At 31.3% G+C, this 19,808-nt stretch overlaps 1 pseudogene across 1 annotated transcript; it reads right to left on the reverse strand.

The window, feature by feature from the left end:
- Nucleotides 1-4,652: 4,652 nt before the first annotated feature.
- On the reverse strand, nt 4,653-6,018 carry LOC120068279 (AT-hook motif nuclear-localized protein 18 pseudogene; annotated as a pseudogene). Its single transcript, XR_016525345.1, has one exon. The product of XR_016525345.1 is annotated as an AT-hook motif nuclear-localized protein 18 pseudogene (transcript).
- Between the last annotated feature and the right edge of the window lie 13,790 nt (nt 6,019-19,808).

A 19,808-nucleotide genomic window follows, 5' to 3' on the forward strand; every position in this document is an offset into this window, starting at 1 on the left:
TGCAAATCTTGTATATCAAGTGAAGTTGCTGAGTGAAAAAAAGAGGAAGGCAGAGAATGTGGGTTATTCGATTAAGACTTAAGAAATTCTCCTTCTATGGGATAAAGCATTTCTCGGTCATATTATATATATATATATATATGGTAATTGAAGGTAGGAAGATTTGAACTATAAATCTCGTGATTTCTAACATTCGAATACCAATTGAGTTATACTCGATTTGGTTGATCAATGACTTGTTGGAGACCCAAAGTTAAAAGAATAGATATATCATTGAAAATATATATAGTATGTAAGGTGTATACTTAGTTACCATTTATATCTATATAAAATGTGTAGAAACAACTGTAATAGATGTGAAATTTAAAATATACTGACTAAATTTAGGATTATTGAAAGCACGTTGAAGAAGTAAAGACGTTAATTACTTACACCAAAAAAAAAAATCGTGGTTTAAGAATAGAGATATCCAATTTCTCTACGGGGACGGGACGGGAATTTCCCGATTAGGCAGGGAATGGGGGAGGGAGTGGGAGAAAAAATTCTCGTGAGCTAAACGGGAATGCCTGTCCCCGCCTCCGACCCTGGCCCCACCCCATTCCCCGTCCCTGCTCCGATTAGCTTTTACATATTTATTTAGTATAGTTATTTAATGTTATCTTATTATTATTATTATTATATAAATATTATATTTAAATTCAAATTGATTATTTATTGGGAAAGATAATGAATATGTTTAAATTGAAGGTTTAAATTTAGATTATATATGTGAATAATTTGATTTATATTTATTTCTTTCTACTAAAAAAATTAAACAGCTTTTTTAGGCCAAAATTGAGTGATTTATTTTTAAATTCAAATTTTCATATAAAACTAACCATAATAAACAATTTAGTAATAAAGTTAATTATTTAATTAAAATTTGCTCACATATTAATGATTTAAATTAATTGACTTTTTACAAACAAAAAAAAAAAAAAAAAAGTAACAAGAAAAAATTCCCCGCGGGGAACTCGATCCTTAAGAATTTCCTGCAGGGAATCCCCATCTCGATCCCCATGAAAAATTTCACGAGGATGGAGAATGAAATGAGGAGCGGGGGCGGAGATGGGGAATGGCATCCACGGCACCGCCCTGCCCATGGGCATCTCTATTTAAGAATATTATGTAAATTAGATAATTAATAAATTACATGCTAAGGTTTTTCTTTTTCGAAAACAAGAATCCTTGTCATCTTGTCATATTAATAAATAAAGGAAAGATAATGCACATTGAAAATAAGTTTTGTTTATTATTATTATATATTTTTTTTTTTGTAATTTATAAAAAATTCCTACCTCAAATTATTAAGGTTGTAAGAAATTAGCCTCGGGTTGAAACTTGACTAGGTTTTTAAATATGTTTTTAAAGAGTAATAATATACTAAAAAAATTAATTATTAGTAAAAAACTTTATTAAAAAAAATAGAAATTAATTAGTTTTATTTAGGGGGCTATTTAAATATTTGATTGTTATTTTGGTGGTTATTTAATTGTGTTTGTAAGAATGATGAAAACATCCATTGAAATGGAAAGGAAAGCAATATAATTTCTCAAAACAGTAAAGACTAAACATAAAATGGTTTTAAATTAGGGCTTCAGAAAATAACTTTTATTTTTTGAATTTGGTTAAAATTTTATATATTTCTTTAATAAAGGTAAAATTGATAGTAAAGAAATGTTAAAAAAAAAAAACACCAGTACAGTTTTCAAAAACATCAAACTAAAAATAAAACCGTTATAAAACATGATCTAAAGTAAGCGAATATTATAATGTTAAGTATATTTCATTTACACATAAAAGATATACTAAAATTACTATAGCCAAGTTTCGTATACTTAAACATTTGTAGCAAATTTTTTTGGGTCTAATAAATATGTAAACATTATAAAGTGTCTTAATAAATTTATGAACTATCAATTATTATTTTCTTATTCGATTGAAATTTACATGTCTATTTGTGTATCCAGTACATCCTATTTGAACCTAATTTTAAATTCTCTATCATATCCAACGACCAACATTATATTAAAAGTTCAAAAATGTTTGTTATAATAATATAGTAAATTCAATAAAATTTATTGTGCGTTTTGAAAGTTTAAGAGCCTATTACACAAAGTTGAATAACCAAACTAATTATAATTATTGTTGTGAATGCGAATGCAATCAAAATGTTGCATTGGTTAAATAAGGAATGATCATGAGTTTATGGATGACAATTATCTCTAATAGTATGAGGTATTATTGGTAAAACCAAAAGCAAAGTCATGAAGATACCCAAAGTGGACAATATCATATTGTTTTGGTACTTGATCTTGTCTCTATCGTTTATATTTCTTTTGGATGTGGGACATGAAGAGGGTGCTACGTATGCGTCAATCCATTTGAAATATATGGTCCATCGACTAATTCCATCTATATTCAAATATTTTTTAAAATAGAAAAGAAAACAATGGCTAGTGTTGCTCAAAAGCAAAGCAAATAAAAGGGATCTAGAATTAAAAGTTTTGAACTCTGATTTTATATTTAATTTACTTCGAATATAATGGCACCAACAATAATACTAACAAAGCTAAATTATAAAAATAACCCTAAACCATATGGGTTAATTAGTTTCATTTATATTGCCAACTTTCAAAACTTTCTAACCATCGGTCTAGTCATAGTGGGAATATTTAAAAAAAAAAAAAAAAAAAATCAAAGGACTAAAGGATCTGGGTTCAAACCAAATAGTGGCCACCTATTTAGGATTTAATATCGTACCAGTTTCTTTGATACCTAAATGTTGTAGAATCAAGTGGGTTGTCCCATAAGAATAGACGATGTTGGCTAAAAAAAACTCACGAATAAAAAAAAAATCACAACTTTCATTTTAACTTTTTATTTTTTTTTAAAACAACTCTCGAAGACTTTTTCTATTCAATTCATGTATAAAAAAGTTAACGTATACTTACATTTTGTTTAAGGGAACAAATCTAAACGTCAAAAAAGATAATCTTGAGATTTATTATTAACCAAAAATAATAACAATAATGACAAAAGAATATAAAATCGAGGTCGTTTAAGTAGAGAGGAAGAAGACAACATATAGGTCGAGTACTCATAGATGCATCACATGTCTTTTTTTTTTTTTCTTGTTATATATGTATTAAGATTTATTCACATAAACAAAGTATAAAATGTTAGTGTATAAATTTAATGACAAAATTTTACATGGATTGTTCTCAAACAAACTTCATGCTTCAAGATTTGAAGTGAAAATTTTCAATGTTTTAGAGATGTAATTGAAACCAATCTCATAGTTGTGGAGTATTTTTGATAATTTAACGCTATAATAAAAAAAATTATAAAAATTATCCTTAAAGTATAATGATAAGAATTGAGCTCTCAAATTTATACAAATATTAAAATTAACCTTCAAACTTATACAAAATAATAAAATTGGACTCCCAAATGATAAAAAATTGAACCCTCAAACTTATATAATTGAAGGCTCAACCATATTTAACACTTTTATAAATTCGAAGATTTAGTTTTTACAATTAAAAATTTAAGGATAGAATTGCAAATATCACCGTTTTTTAAGATGGTTTTTACAATTTGCCGTTAGAATAATTATGGGGGAGAGAGAAAGAGAAAGAGAGTGAAATAGAGAATTTTAACGGATACTGAAAACGAAGAAGGGTCTGGTTTGTTGCCTCGAAAAGGAGCTGGTTTCCACACACCTTTGCACGTGTGACCCAATACCCTATGCTAATTTTCTCTCTCTTAAAAAAAAAAACCCTAATTCTCTCTCTCTTCCATTCCCAGTTTTCAGAAAAAAGAAAAATTTAATAAAATTCTGACCTCATTTTCCTTAAACAATTGAATTTTCCACCACCCAATTTCCCCATTCTCCGGCCGCCGCCAGCCTCCATCTTCTCCACTGGCTTCTACAACCCTCACTTAACACAACGAAACAACAACAAAATCAAGAAAGTTCATCTCAGAGGATTTCTTAAATTTTGTTTGTAATCAACATTTTTCTAATTTAATTGGATCATTAAATTATGAATTTTGTTACCCAAATTTTAGTTTTGAATCTAGCCATTTTCCACCAATTTTTACTCTGCCTAAATCCCTAAGAATACACCCACACTTATATAATTCACAATTAGCAAAAATTAGAAAAACACCGTCATGTTCAAATCTCCAACTTAATTGAATTCAAGAAAAAAAAACATCGTCTTATTATAATGTGATTAAAAAAATATATCACATTATTTAATATTATAACAATGTATATAGGAATAATTTATAGGATAGGACTAAAATTATATTAAGTGAATGGATAGATTAAAATGAAACTAAGTCAAATATATTAAAATGGAACAAACTTCAAATTATATATCTAACAAAAGGAAACAAATTTAATTAGAATCTTGCGTAAGTAATCTGAAAGAAAAATGCGGCATATATCATTTAATTTGACTAAATATAATTCAAAACCCATCACGAATTTTCTAAAACTATGATTTCAATGAAATTAATTAACTTAATAATTAAAAGAATTTTGCAGCTAAATAACCTAAATGAGAAATAAAGAGAGAGGGCATAGTTTAATAAGCTTTTGCTAAATATTTAAAACCCCATCATCATAAATGATAATAGCTAGCATTTTTGTACATCATTCTTCTAATTGAACAATAATAACCTTAGCTTTTCATCATTTGCTATGTTCAAATGAAAACATAAACTAAAATCTCACACACAAGAGAGAAGAGAAAGAGTTGAATTAGAGCTGATAAAAAAGATGATAAAAACTAAACCCCAAAGTCAAAAAGAAAAAAGAAAACTCATCAAACCCCAAAAGATTGTACTTTCAATAAGGTGGCCGACCTCCTCCCCAAAACGCCGCCGCCGCCTCCGCGGGCAATTGGCATGAAGAATTCACAACATTCTGCGCCATACCATGAAACAATCCCCCATTAGGATCCCCCAACAATTGGGGCGGCGGTGGCGGTGCTCCCTGTTGTCCCGCCATCTCCGCTGCCGGTGAAGCTTCGTCGTCATCATCAATGGGTAGCCGTTCATAAGCAGCATTACCAAAAGAAGCCGCCATGATAATCACTGGACCAGACGCGGAAAGTGGGCCGATTACATTCCCACCGACGACCTGCCCCTGCCCACCAGCCAAGTAAACGGTCAGGCCGGAGGCGGCCGGGGGAGCCGGCGGTGGGAGGAAGGAGCCAGAGAGGGAGAGAATTTCAAATCTACCATGTAAGGTGATGACAGCGCCGGGGGAGGCCGGCTGCCGGAGAGTGACGTTGGCGACGGTTCCAGTGGCGCTTAGAATACAAACGCCGCGCTGGCGACGGCGTGCGAAGGCGGCGAGGGAATCGACGATGTCGGAGGCTGTGGAGATTTCGATGAGATGAGATCTGAGGGCGTTAGCGCTGTCTCTAGTGATTATAATGGGTGGTTTTGGCTTGTTTTTGGAACCAGCTGGTCGGCCACGTGGGCGTCGAGAAGAAGAATTTGATAATTCTTTGGTGTCGGACATCGCGGCTGTGGTGGGGTTTTCTTCCTCCCTATCTCTCTTAGCTCCGGGGGTTTGGTCGTCGTCGGAGTTTTGGTGGTGGTGGAATAAACCATGGTGGAGATGGAGATCTTTAGAAAGGAAAGGAGGAGGAAGAGAGCGATTGTGGGGTGTAATTCCATCCATTTGGGAGTTGACGAAAAGGAATATAATTTGCAAAATTGTGTGTTTGGATTGGAAAATTTGGTTTGAATGTTGAAGAGGGTTTTGTGATGATTGTGGTGAGGAAAAAGAGAGATGGGGGATCAAAACTGAAGAAGCTAAATCATGAGATGTTCCATGGGCTTGTGGAGAATGTTGTGGGTAGCCATGGATGAGGAAAATTTTGGAGTTTGTGGGAGTTTTGGGGTTAAGGGTTTGGCTTCATAGAGAGGGAATTAAAAATGAAAAGGAACCTAATGGCATGGAGAGAGAGGATGAGATATGTGTCTATGGTATATATATATATACGCCTTTAAAAAAAAAAAATTGGGTGCTTCATCGACTATACTTATTCTTGTACAACCCAGATGATTAAAGATGTCATGGGACAATTTTTTAAAAATTATATGTATATAAGAGAGATATATGAGATTAGGTACAACTTAATTAAGCTACTGTCTCTCTTTTAAAGATTAGAACTTAGAGAGAATGTAAATGATAGTTTTACTTTTGCAACACTCGATGAAAGAAAGAAATTAAGTAACTAATTTTGATCGAGAGATAAAAGATTTAAATGATCTCCACAACTTTTCTTCATGTATATAAATTAAATAGAATATATAAAGTTTGAATACACATCCAATCCAACGGTTATTAAAGAACTCGGGGATGGTTGAATTATAATAATAATGAAAATGAAAAGAGTAAAAAAATAATTGGTGGAATGTAGAGAGAGATGAGGGAGGAAGGGATTAGGTCTAAGGGAATGGATCGATGATGGGGTTTTGGGTTTGGTTTTGGTAAGACAGCGTGCGCATGGGCGGTGCTGTGGGCCCCCACACTCCCACCCCTTCTTCTTCTTTCCCTTTCTCTATCTCTACATACAAACATCAACATGCATATCACTCTCCCAAATCTCACCTTCATTCTCACTCTTTCTCTATATTTTTTTTTCATTTACCTTTCAATTTTTCTCCGACTCATTTTAAAATGGTTAAAATCATTCTACAATATTATGACTTCAAGAGCTACTTCTCGAGTCTCATATGCATGTTAATCCTTATAATGAAACATTAAATTATTTTTTAATGGTTAAAACGTATATTTCTAAATGATTTTTTAAGAAATTTTGGAATAAAATTGATTTAATTAATTGACTTATGTCATTTACAAACATGTCTTTATAAATGTGTTAAAAACTTAAAATCGCTTTCATCATAACATAATTACTTTTAAATGTATTTTTCATATAATTATAATTGATTTTGAATAATCGAAATGAATGATTAAGAATCATTTTGAACATGAAAAATGTGGTTTAATAATTTTTAAATCACTCCCATATTTTTCTTTAGTGCTTGAAATTTCATGTCTATTAAATTTCTAGACTTTAAAAAAAAAAATTTAATAAATCCATGAACTTTCAATTTACTATCAAATAGGGTCCTCAAACTTTTAATATAGCGTGCAAACATTATTTTTCATAACCTTTCATTTTATGTTTAATAATAAGAATGGTTACCAACATGATGAATTTAGCTATTATAAGAATTCAAATTTGTTTACGAATGACAACAATTGTACAAGCACATGTCGTCAGACAAATAATTTGGTATATCAATCATATAATTTAGTTTATCAATTGTATAACTAATATACGATGTGTAAGTGGTCAAATATATTATTGATATATATGTTGATACATTAATGCTGGCAAAATTGGAAAGAAAAACAAAAAAAAAATTGATTTTTTTTGCTATACATGGAAATTTTAAAAAATCATTACTAGATTTACAAATGTATTTGGACTGGGGCATGATGAGGACACTATGAATGTGTCAACCTAGTTGAGATGCTTGGTTGTACTTCCTGATCCCTCGACCTCTTGCATTTTCTTTTAAAAAAAATATAAATATAATGATGTTTTCTTTCTTTCTTTTTCTTTTGCTATTTGTAAACTCTTATTTTATAATTTTTTAGTATATTTGCGGTAGGGAGATTTGAACTACATTCGTATGTCAATTGAGGTACGCTCGAAAATCTATTTTATAATTCATTATTATAATAATTTAAAGCACAAGTCACATAAATTTAGACTTCTCCGTGTAATTTATTCCGGTTAAACAATAAAAAATGTCTAGATTTGTTAATACTTTATAAGTGGATGTTTGAAAACGAAGCACTAATATTAGTTATGTTCCAATTCAAATGAACTTGAAATTCCTTTTCGCATCACAAAGATAGTTGAAAGCATTAATAATATTTATAGAGAACGCAAAACATGTAATGATTAATCATTGGGTTGTTTTTAAATATAGGAAAACGAACAAAAATATTTATAAATGTTGAAAAATTTTAGCGATAGATAATAATAGACAACGATAGACTACTATATGTATCTATCTGTATCATGATAGATATAGATAGTGGTCTATCGCGATGATATTTCACTATTATTTGTAAATATTTTCAACAATTTTATCATTTAAATTAAGTTTTCTAATTTTAATTTCATTTAGCTTGTTGCACGCTAATATTTGTTCATAATATATTAATTTAAAACATTAGTAAGTTTTTTTTCCTTAAGTAAAAAAGAGAAGCATAAATTTAGTATTTTTCATTATGAATAATAAATTAATAAACATGTGTCTTGTCTAGTTTTGAGCAGTTCAATTCAATTTTAACTTTTAAACTCTTAATCATTTACCATATGGGATTTAAAATTACTAGAAAAATAAGTTCAAATCTTTAAAAACCAAAATCATATTTATTTGTTGCATGCATCTTTGATCAAACAGAAGAAAAAAAATATGACATTATGCACATGGAAAATGGACAAAAATATAAGATGTCAATTTAAACATTTGTTTAAATTATACAAAATTCTATTTGATGGAATTAAAAAATGTATGATTAAATAATAAAATGAATATTAAAAAAACAATAAAAATATATGAGAACATTTTTACATACGTCATAACTTAAAATCTCATTGTGAGATACAATATTTAAAATAATAATTCGATCAAACTCTAATAAGTTTGAACCAATCGAAAGAAGAGAGCATGAGAAATATTAATGCTATTAATTAATTGGTATGTAAGAGACCACTATATAACTACATCGACAAACGAGTAGTTGATTATATTTTTAAGGATAAAATAATGTTTATAACGTTTCGTATTATTTAATGAACAGGGTAATTTTTGTCTTACATATGTTTACTACTTTTTGAGTTTTTTTTTTTTCTTAAATATTTTATTACTTCAGAAACTACAAAGTTCTATGCTCTGTTCCTTACTACTCTTTATCAACAACTTGGAGAATTATATAGTAAAGGTAAAAAATAATTTTAGTCTAATATGCCTTTAATATATTAATTCTAAATTTGGTGTCATTATTAAACTTTAATGGAAGTTTACTATAGATATATGATTTTGTCATCATTGAAGAATAACAAAAGTTAAATGTGATTGGGTTATTTTTTGAATCTAACCAATCAATTTCCATATGTGACATGTTATGTGATTTGATCATGACATATATAGAAGTTTAGCCATTTGTATTTAGTTGGAAAAATATGAATTTGGATAAGGTTTTAAAGTTTTTTTGTTTTTCATTGTAAAGAAGAAAGAGGACTAGGGCTCACCTTAGTGCAATAATAAATAATTTTATGTAACGTATCTATAGTGTATTTATAAATAACTTAATGTGTTGAAAAGAACTTGCTAAATTATCAATTTAGTCGATGAACTTTAAAAAGTTTTTAATCAATCTGTCAATTTTCAATTTTATATTCAATAGGTCCTTGAACTTTAAAAACTGTTTAATACGTCCCCGTAAACATTTTTAGTTTTGTGACCAATCGACTGGTCGATTTTTAATTATACATGATTACATAGTCATTGACTGATTTGACATCTTTTAAAGTTTGTATACCTACTACACACTAAATTTAAAGATTAGAGTCTCACTAGACATAAGATTTAATTTTACTTCTAATAGACAAGTTTATTTTATTTTTTAATACATTAAGAACTTACTAGACACAAATTGAAAGTTCAAAAACCTCTTGGATATTTTCAAAATTTACGGACCAATTAGCACCAATTTGAATTCGTTGACCTATTAACCATGTCATAAAATTTAAGAACTTAATACACAAACATAAAATTCAAGGAACTAAACTCATAACTTAAGCTAGATTCGCCAAAATGATAGTTCAACTGATATCATATATGTATTATAACTTTGAGGTTTGAGGTTCAATCTCTCGGCCACATATTGTCAAAAAAAAAATAAAATAATAATAGATATTAACCTTCAAGATTAATCACTTAGAATAATTAAAGATGAAAATGGAAAAGCAAGTTTTTAGAATAATATATACGGGGAAAAATTAAAGATAACACATACAGTTCTATTTCAAAACCAATTGATAATGAGAAGAGTAACTTATGTATCTCAAGGATTGTGAAGTCTCTTCATCTTTTTTATGTGAGATCCTCGATATGTTTTTTAAAGATAATATCTCTTTGAGTTTATTAATTTTCTAATCAAATTCTAATTTTTTTTTTCTAAATTGAATACTCATTTAAGTTTCATCAGCTCTTTGATATCATATAAGATAACAAATAAATTCCAGATTTCAAAACTAATTAACAATGGGTAACTAATTTATGTTTTAGAAAGATTTTTCAATCGATTTTTTAAGATGGTATCTTTTTTGAGTTCACGGTTTGAATAAAGAATGAATAGATGGAGAGAGGGATGAGATTGATTGGATTTTGTTGCACATTCAATTCACAGCACACGTGATATAGTCCCAAAGGGAATTGATGATGATGATGGTTTTTTTCTGTCATTTCTCTGAATTTCTGATTGCTTTAAATTCAAGTACAGATATTGCTCCCCGGATTCTAAGGGAAGTGTGTCCTCCAACTTACAACTTCAATTTCCAAAACCTAAATATCCCAACTTTTCCTTCCCTTTTTTTACTATAATTTCATTGGCCACATTCATTTTTTCTAAATTTCTTTTTAAAAACAGAAAATATTTACAAAAAGTTGTGATATTTGAGTAAAGAGGTACATGAAAAAGCCGACACTGCATCAAAATGCACGAAGGGATCGTAAGACTTAATCAAATTATATTAGCTAAAAGAAGTTAAAAGAGATTTGATAGTTATATCAATATCAATAGAGTTCCTATCCTTCTTTATGATAGGTTCAAATCGTATGAACTTTGTAAAGTTAAGTATGTTTGACTTTTAGTAATCTTGGGTTTAATCTAGCTCCAAACTTCGTAATCTTGTGTTTATTTAGTCTCAAAATATTTAATTTTGCGTTCGATAGTGCTTTGATAAATTTAATATATATATATATATATATATATATATATATTTAAAGAAAATGGATTGATCTATATTAGATATAAAGTTGAATTTTGTATCTAATATAAATACTAGTGAATCCGTGAATTTAAAAAAAAATGAAAATTAAGGAAAATAAATTTTTAATTTTGAAAGTTTAAGGACAGGTGTACGTAGGGACTAATTAAAATTTTAATTTAATGTTAAGACAATTATTGATAGAGCCCTTGCTTATTGAAACAAGAATCGTTACGGATTAGAACCCTAATCCTAAAAAGTTGATCATTAACCTCAAGAAAAACGTTAGATAATCAAACTAACTTATGATAAAAGACTAGTATAAAGAAATAACGTGGTCTAATTTCATGAAGTATTTCTTGATATTGAATCGACATTATAATTCATTAATGAAAATTAAAAAAAAAAAATGTCTCATTTTATGCCATTGAAGTGTTTGATATACACGTTCATGTTTCCAAACATGATCATCTCAATGAAACAATAATAAAGTATATAATTTAAGAAATTAATGGTAAGTTAAAGTGATGTAGCAAAAAGACACAAAACATAAAATGTTAAAAGAGTCGTTGGTCAAAAGAATTAGGTTAAATTGGTCCAACTTGAGATCATATTTGCTAACTTGTGATAGGACATGTTGGGTCCATTATTATGATATATTATTTAATAATGAATTTCCAAGCTAATCCTTTCTTTTTGGCTCTAACTTTGGGACATTATATAATATAGGGATGATATTAATAATAAACCATAGTATGTTATAGAATATATAGAACAACATTGTTCATATATAAGAGAGACCTTTAAGAATATATTTCTCATTCTTTATGGTTATGGATTTAATGGTCTCCAACTCAAGAAACAAGGTGTTATTGACGATGATCGTTAATCCAACAACTCACTACATTATCATTTCTACGCATTTTCACACTATTTCATATAGAATCATCACACTCGTGAGCTTTTAAATTTATGTACAAAGTTTGTAATGATCATACAATTTTCTTGTGATATATACAATCGATCAATCCAATGTGGAGTAGGTTTGACAAGTGATAATTAGAGGTGTTTCAAAAGTCTAATGATTCGAAAAAATCGATCAATCCAATCCAACTCGTACGATTTGGATTATGTTAGGTTCAAATAAATGAAAATTTTATGGATTGGATTGGTTCATCGGTTCACCTATAATAATCCAAATCAATCTAAACTTATTATTAACTTTAAAAGGTTGTTTTCAAATATAATAAAATGAACTAACTTATTTACAATTATAACACAGTGTCACAATCTATCAATGATAAACCGTGCTATAGACCCAACTTTTGGGTTGGTTCATGGGTTCACCTATAATAACTCAACTTTTGAGTTTAGTTGGGTTCAAATAAATGAACTAGTTTTGCGAGTTTATCGGTGTCTATCAGTAGGTTATAATAGTATATCAGTGTCTATCGCTCCCTACCACTTATAGACAATGAGATTTTGTCATATTTGAAAATACTTCCACTTGTTTTGTCATTTAAAACAATTACCCATCTTTAAAATGTATATATATATTTTTTACTAATTATGATACAGTTAGATATACATATATTTATTTTCATCTTATTTAATTTTATTAGTTTTTTGGATAACTTTATTCTCCAACCACTCATAAAAATAGTTTTTTTTGCACTTTATAAAGAGATTTTACGTTATATAAATTGAAAAATGAGTCGTTAATCTTAATTTCATATATGAAAATAATTAAATCAAGATTTTCAACATTAACATTTTACTTTCTTTAAAAACAAAAATTTAAATAAATGACCAAGTAACCCAAATCAACTAAACCTAAATGTTTCATGGTATTATTCGGTTGAGTTCATTTTTTTAATGAGAGTTATTTGGTTTGCCAAAATTTACAATTCGAACAATTGGATCGAGTCTAAAAAGTCCTTCCACCCAACTCAATTCAACCTACGAACACCTAGTTCTAGTAATAATCAATATTAAACAAAGAGTAAATGATATTATACCGTCTAAATATATGACTTCTATTTTATTTATTATCATATTAAATCACTAATTAATTTTAAAAACTTAAGTTGATTGACTATTTAATTATTTATCATTACTTTTTTAAACAGAATTATATATGAATACTTTAATCATACTAGAAGCTAGATTTGTATGTGAATTCTTTTAAACAAAAACAACTCAATTAATAATACGAAACAATAAGATATACACCATAAAAAGAACCATCGATCTCTAAAGATACACAAGTGTATGTGTATATATATTATATATTTACCTTTATAATATAATATTGCACAAACCATATATATGGTCTTATTTTCATAGACAACCTCCTTTACAATATGGTGCCTTTTTTTTTTTTTTTTTTTTTTTTTGTTAATTAAACAAAGAAAGCATTATGTTTGCTATGTGGAGAGTGGAAATATCAAATAATGATGATGGGAGTTTTTTTGGAATAAATAATAATGGGAGGCATTTAACTTGCATTAATAAGAAATGTGAATATTAAATTAATTAAAAAAAAGAAGAAGAGAATGGCTGAAGAAGGTGGGTGTAGGGTGAGTGGCGTACCGGAGGGTGTGGGTGTCAAGAGAAGAAAAATCAGGCTGCGGCCGTCGCAAATTGTACGGACACGGCGTGGATGGCGCTGACAGCCGCTGCCGCTCCGCCGGGGGACAACAACCAAACCATGAAGATGATTTTGCACGAGGTGTGTGCTGATTTCTAACCACAATTTTAATCAAATTTAGCTCTGATAATATATAGTTTTAATTACTACTTTGGTCCATAAATTTTTAGCTTTAATTTATTTTCATCCTTATATTTTTAAAATGTTCATTTTGATCCCAATATAAGTTTCCTTTGGTCTTCGTACTTTTAAAATAGCCATTTTGGTACTTGTAATTTCAACTTTGATTCATTTAGGTCCTTGAACTTTAAAAAAGTAATCATTTTGATCTCTTAAAAAATGAAGTAAAAATAAAAATAATGAACCAAAATGGTTACTTTTTGAAAGTACATGAATCAAAATGAATCCAAATTAAAAATATAAGGATCGACATATATATATATATATGCGTGCTTAGCGAGCGCGTGCGTGTGGAGATTTTACTCTACTTTTTAAATTATGAAGAAATTATGAAACAAGTTAAGTTAAACAATATGGTCCACAATTTTACACTACTATACGTATTATTTGTTATTACATAAAGGTGAAAACAACTTCAAGGTTGTTACAAATCAGTTACATTCAAGCTACCTTTATATATATTTTGTAACCACCTATAAAGGTAAGAGGGTAGAAAATACAGAGTGTTCAAGAAAGGTTTACAACTTATCTTGTATCAATCTTGTAATTCCCCTAATAAAACTCCCATTAGCTTCTCTGTGGACGTAGGCTATCCTTGGCCGAACCACGTAAATCTTCTTCTCCGATCTTCTTTGTTCTATCGTTTACCATTTAGTCATCGATCATGTAGCATTTAGCCATCGATCGTTCAGCATCTCTATCACGTAGACCATCGTCGACTTCGAACCCCATCGTCTAGACGATCTTTAGTAAAGTCTTCATCGTCTAGACGACTCTTCCCTTATCGTCTAGACGACTTCTTGCTTTACCTCAAATCAGTTAGACGATAGTAGCCTCATCGTCCAAACGATTTCCAGCAGCATCTCCCTTAGGTTCTCTCCTTTTCTCTCCGTTTTCTCTGCAACAAAGAAAAGATAGGAATAGTCATTTGAGTTCTACAAACAACAGAAGTGCTTATCTTTAATCACAGCCGTCAAGGTGTAGGGTGGAGATTTCTCATCACACGGATTATGCTTTTAGCACACTGAACAAAGATGGTATCTGATATTCAGAATAGGGCTTGGGTTTCATTAAGCCCAAAATATCAATAATGCAGTGTGTTATCAACCCATTATATTCATTTTCAAGCCCAACAAGTGGTATCAAGCCTGCAAGAAAGCTTCAAGATTAGTCAAGATTCTAAAGAAGCAAAATCTTGGAGCTTTTCAGTTAGAATTTGAAACAAATATGGCAGTAGCAAGGTATATATTGAAAAATTCGATGGGAAAGGCAATTTTGGCTTGTGGAAAGCCAAGATCAAGGCTATCTTGGGACAACAAAGGGCATATAAGGCCCTAGAGGATCCATCCAAGCTGTCAATCACTACAATTGAAGAAGAAAATGAGAATACTAATTGCTCATGGAACACTGGTTTGAAACTTGTCTGACAGTGTCCTAAGGCAAGTGATCGACCAAGAGATAGCTTTTAAGATGTGGAGCAAGTTGAATGAGCTATATGAGACTAAAAATCTGCCCAACAAATTTTTCCTAAGGGAAAGGTTCTTTACCTTCAAGATGAGTGCTTCTAAATCCTTGACAGAGAATCTAAATGATTTCAAAAGGATAACTACTGAGTTCAAGACTAAAGAAGAAGAGATTGGGGTAGATAATGAAGCCTTTGTGCTTCTCAACTCATTTCCGGATTCCTATAAAGATGTGAAGACTGTCCTAAAATATGGGAGAGATTCCCTAACTATTGTTATTAGCATTTCTGCTTTCAAAATTAGAGAAATGGAGCTCATAACTAGCAAAGAAGACAGGCTAGTATAGAGGGCTTATTTTTCAAGGGTAAGTCAAAACAGAACAATAAGGAAAAAGGAAAACAAAGTTCAACTGAAGAGGGGAAAGAAAAATCCAAGGTTAGATGTAAATATTGCAAAAAACTTGGATATCTAATCAAGGATTGTAGAACTTTGAAGTGGAAGAATGAGCAGAAAAACAAGCAACCGTAACCTCAACAGAAAGTCCAACCTAATCAGTCAGGTGAAGCTTCAGTTTGTGAGGACTCTTACTTCTATTCAGATACTTTGGCTACCTCTAATTGGAAGACAGAAGAAGAAGCTAATAAAAACCTAGATTGGGTTCTAGATTCAGAGTGTTCTTTCTACATGACACCCCATAAAGGCTGTTTTAGTACCTATAGAGAGTTGGATGGAGGATTTGTCTACATGGTTAATAATAACTTATGTCCAGTGGTTGGGATTGGCTCAGTCTCACTGAAACTTGAAGATGAAACAGTCAAGTTATTAAGGAATGTCAGACATGTGCCTAAGCTGAAGAGAAATCTAATTTCACTAGGCATGCTTGATTCTATTGGCTGCGAATACAGAGGTAAGAAAGGTTACTGTGAAGTCTTGAAGAACAGTAAGCCTATCCTCAGAGAGGTGAAGATTAATGGTGTGTATGTTGTTCAAGGAGTTCAGAAAATTCACTCAGCTTTGATTGTGACTCAGAAGCAGCCTACTAAAGGAGATCTTTGGCACAAAAGACTCTCACACATTAGTGCCAAAGGTCTACAAGCTCTTGCCAATCAAGGAATTCTACCTAAGGGAGTTCATCAAAGCCTATCCTTTTGTGAACATTGTGTGATAAGGAAGGCTACTAGGCAGAGTTTTGTGAAGACTCAACACACAATCAAGGCCATCCTTGACTATGTGCATTCGGACCTAAGGGGTTCTTCACCTTTCCAGTCCTTAAGTGGAGCCAGGTAATTTCTTAACCTTTGTTGATGACTATTCTAGAAAAAGTTGGATCTATTTCCTTAAATCTAAGGATTTAGTTTTTGAAAAGTTCAAAGAATGGAATATTATGGTTGAAAAATTATCTAATTGTCAAATTAAGTGTTTAAGAACTGATACTAAGCTTGAGTACTATGCAGAGGAGTTTAATGTTTTTTGTAGACAACATGGTATTACTAGACACAAGATAGTTAGGTATACACCTCAGCAAAATAGGGTGGCAGAGAGATTGAACACAACAATAATGGAGTGAATAAGAAGCCTATTGTCAGATGCTATACTTCCTGAGATATTTTGGGCAGAAGCATCCTCATACACTGTCTATACACAAAACAGATACCCTCATGCATCTCTCAACCTTCTAACCCCTGAAGAAAGGTGGACCAAACAACCTCCTAACCTAAATAACCTAAGGGTGTTTGGTTGCACTGACTTTGTTCATCAGAGTAAAGGGAAATTAGCTGCCAGAGCTATGAAGTGTATGTTTTTTTAGCTTCATAAAAGGTGTTAAGAGGTTTAGAATGTGGCACTCTACTGAAAAGAGATGTATCACCAGCAGAGATGTTGTTTTCAGGAAGGATGAAATGTATATGCAGAGATCTAATTCTAATGTTACAGCACCCCAAATGAATAATGATAAAATTGAGGTGGAGAAAGTTCTTATCCCTAATTCTGATCCTTCAAGTTTTGAATCACCTTTTGATCAGCTACCTCATCTTGAAGAAGAAGTAAAAGATTTCATTACTAATCCTGAGCAAGAAGAACCAGATTTGAGAGGGTACAACCTAGCTAGAGATCGGCAGAGAAGAACAATTGTGCCACCTTTAAGGTATGAAGACTACTTAGCTTTGAATGCTTCTAATTTATCTAATGATTTAGAACCCTCAACCTTTGAAGAAACAGTAAGTTATCCTAAAGCTAAGTTGTGGATAGAAGCAATGAATGAAGAGGTTGATTCACTAGTAAGGAACAAAACTTGGGACTTGACACTTTTGCCAAAAGAATGCAAGCCAGTTGCATCCAAATGGGTGTACAAATTGAAGGAAGGTTTCCCTAATGATCAAGGACCTAGATATAAAGCTAGGTTGGTTGCTAAGGGTTTTACACAAAGGCCAGATGTTGATTTCAATGAGATATTTTCTCCAGTGGTCAAGCAGACTTCTATCAGATTGTTGTTGTCTATTATGGCTCAGAATAACTTAGAGCTGGAGCAATTAGATGTTAAAACAGCTTTTCTACATGGCTTCCTAGAGGAAGTTATCTATATGAGCCAACCTAAGGGGTATGAGGTCAGAGGGAAAGAAGACTATGTATGCCTACTTAAAAAGTCTATCTACGGTCTTAAACAGTTCCCTAGATGCTGGAACAGAAGATTTAGTGATTTTGTACAGAAGAATGACTTTTATAAAAGCTCCTATGACAGCTGTGTTTACATAAACAAAGATACCTACACTCATCTTATCTACTTGTTACTATATGTGGATGACATGCTTTTATCAGGAGCAACTACTAAAATGTTAAATAAAGTAAAATATTTACTCAAGTCAGAATTCGAAATGAAAGACATGGGCAATGCAACAAGAATACTAGGCATTGACATTATCAGAAACAGAAAAGCAAGTATTCTAAGCATTAATCAGTCACAGTATTGCCAGAAATTGTTAAAGAAGTATCACATGAAAGAGGCCAAATCAGTATCTACTCCTATACCTAATCATTTCAAACTCTCAGTAGAGAATTCACCTAGAGAATCTGACATTGAACATCAGAAGACAATGTCAACAGTCCCCTATTCCCAAGTTGTGGGAAGCTTAATGTATCTAATGGTGTCTACAAGACCTGACATTGCCTATGCTACTAGTCTGGTGAATAAATATATGGCTAATCCGGGTAAAAGGAACTGGGAGGCAACTAAGTGGATAATGAGGTATCTTAAGGGTACTTCTAATGCTAAACTAATGTACCAACAACTTTCAGACAGTGAACCAGAGCTAATTGGGTATGTTGACTTAGACTTATGCTGGAGATCTAGACAAAAGAAGATCCTTATTAGGGTATATCTTCCTATATGGAAGGCTTGTCCTAAGCTGAAAGGCTACTTTACAATTAATAGTAGCCCTTTCTACTACTGAGGCAGAGTTTATTGCCCTTTTAGAGGCAATAAAGGAAGGTCTATGGCTAAAGGGTCTTCTATGTGATTTCGGGATCAAACATAATACAATGAAAATTTTTTCTGACAATCAGAGCACCATACATTTATTTAAGCATCCTCAGTACCATAACAGAACTAAACATATTGATGTTAAGTATCATTTCATTCGAGAACAGATAGAAGCAAAACAAGTTGAAGTCCTGAAAGTACATACCTCAGAGAATGCCTCCGACATGTTGACAAAGACAATCACTCAGCTCAAACTTCAAAAGTGCCTTGATATTATAGGGTTTGAGGTGGGAGACAAAGGTTAAAGAAGAAGACAGTCAGTTTAGATAAGTCGAAGAAACACTTGAAGCTTATTTCAAGGTGGAGATTGTTATTACATAAAGGTGAAAACAATTTCAAGGTTGTTACAAATCAGTTACATTCAAGCTAGCTTTATATATACTTTGTAACTACATATAAATGTAAGAGAATAGAAAATACAGAGTGTTCAAGAAAGGTTTACAACTTATCTTGTATCAATCTTGTAACTCCCCTAATAAAACTACCATCAGCTTCTCCGTTGACGTAAGCTATCCTTGGCCAAACCACGTAAATCATTGTGTTCATCTTCTTCTCCGATCTTCTTTGTTCTATCGTTTATCATTTAACGATCGATCATGTAGCATTTAGCCATCGATCGTTCAGCATCTCTATCACGTAGACCATCGTCGACTTCGAACCCCATCGTCTAGACGATTTTTAGTAAAGTCTTCATCGTCTAGACGACTCTTCCCTTATCGTCTAGACGACTTCTTGCTTTACCTCCAATCGGCTAGATGATAGCAGCCTCATCGTCCAAGTAATTTCTAGCAGCATCTCTTAGGTTCTCTCCTTCTTTTCTCTCTGTTTTCTCT

Source organism: Benincasa hispida, chromosome 12 (assembly GCF_027475165.1).
Source record: "Benincasa hispida cultivar pf3 chromosome 12, pf3_genome.v1.1, whole genome shotgun sequence".
NCBI lineage: Eukaryota > Viridiplantae > Streptophyta > Magnoliopsida > Cucurbitales > Cucurbitaceae > Benincasa > Benincasa hispida.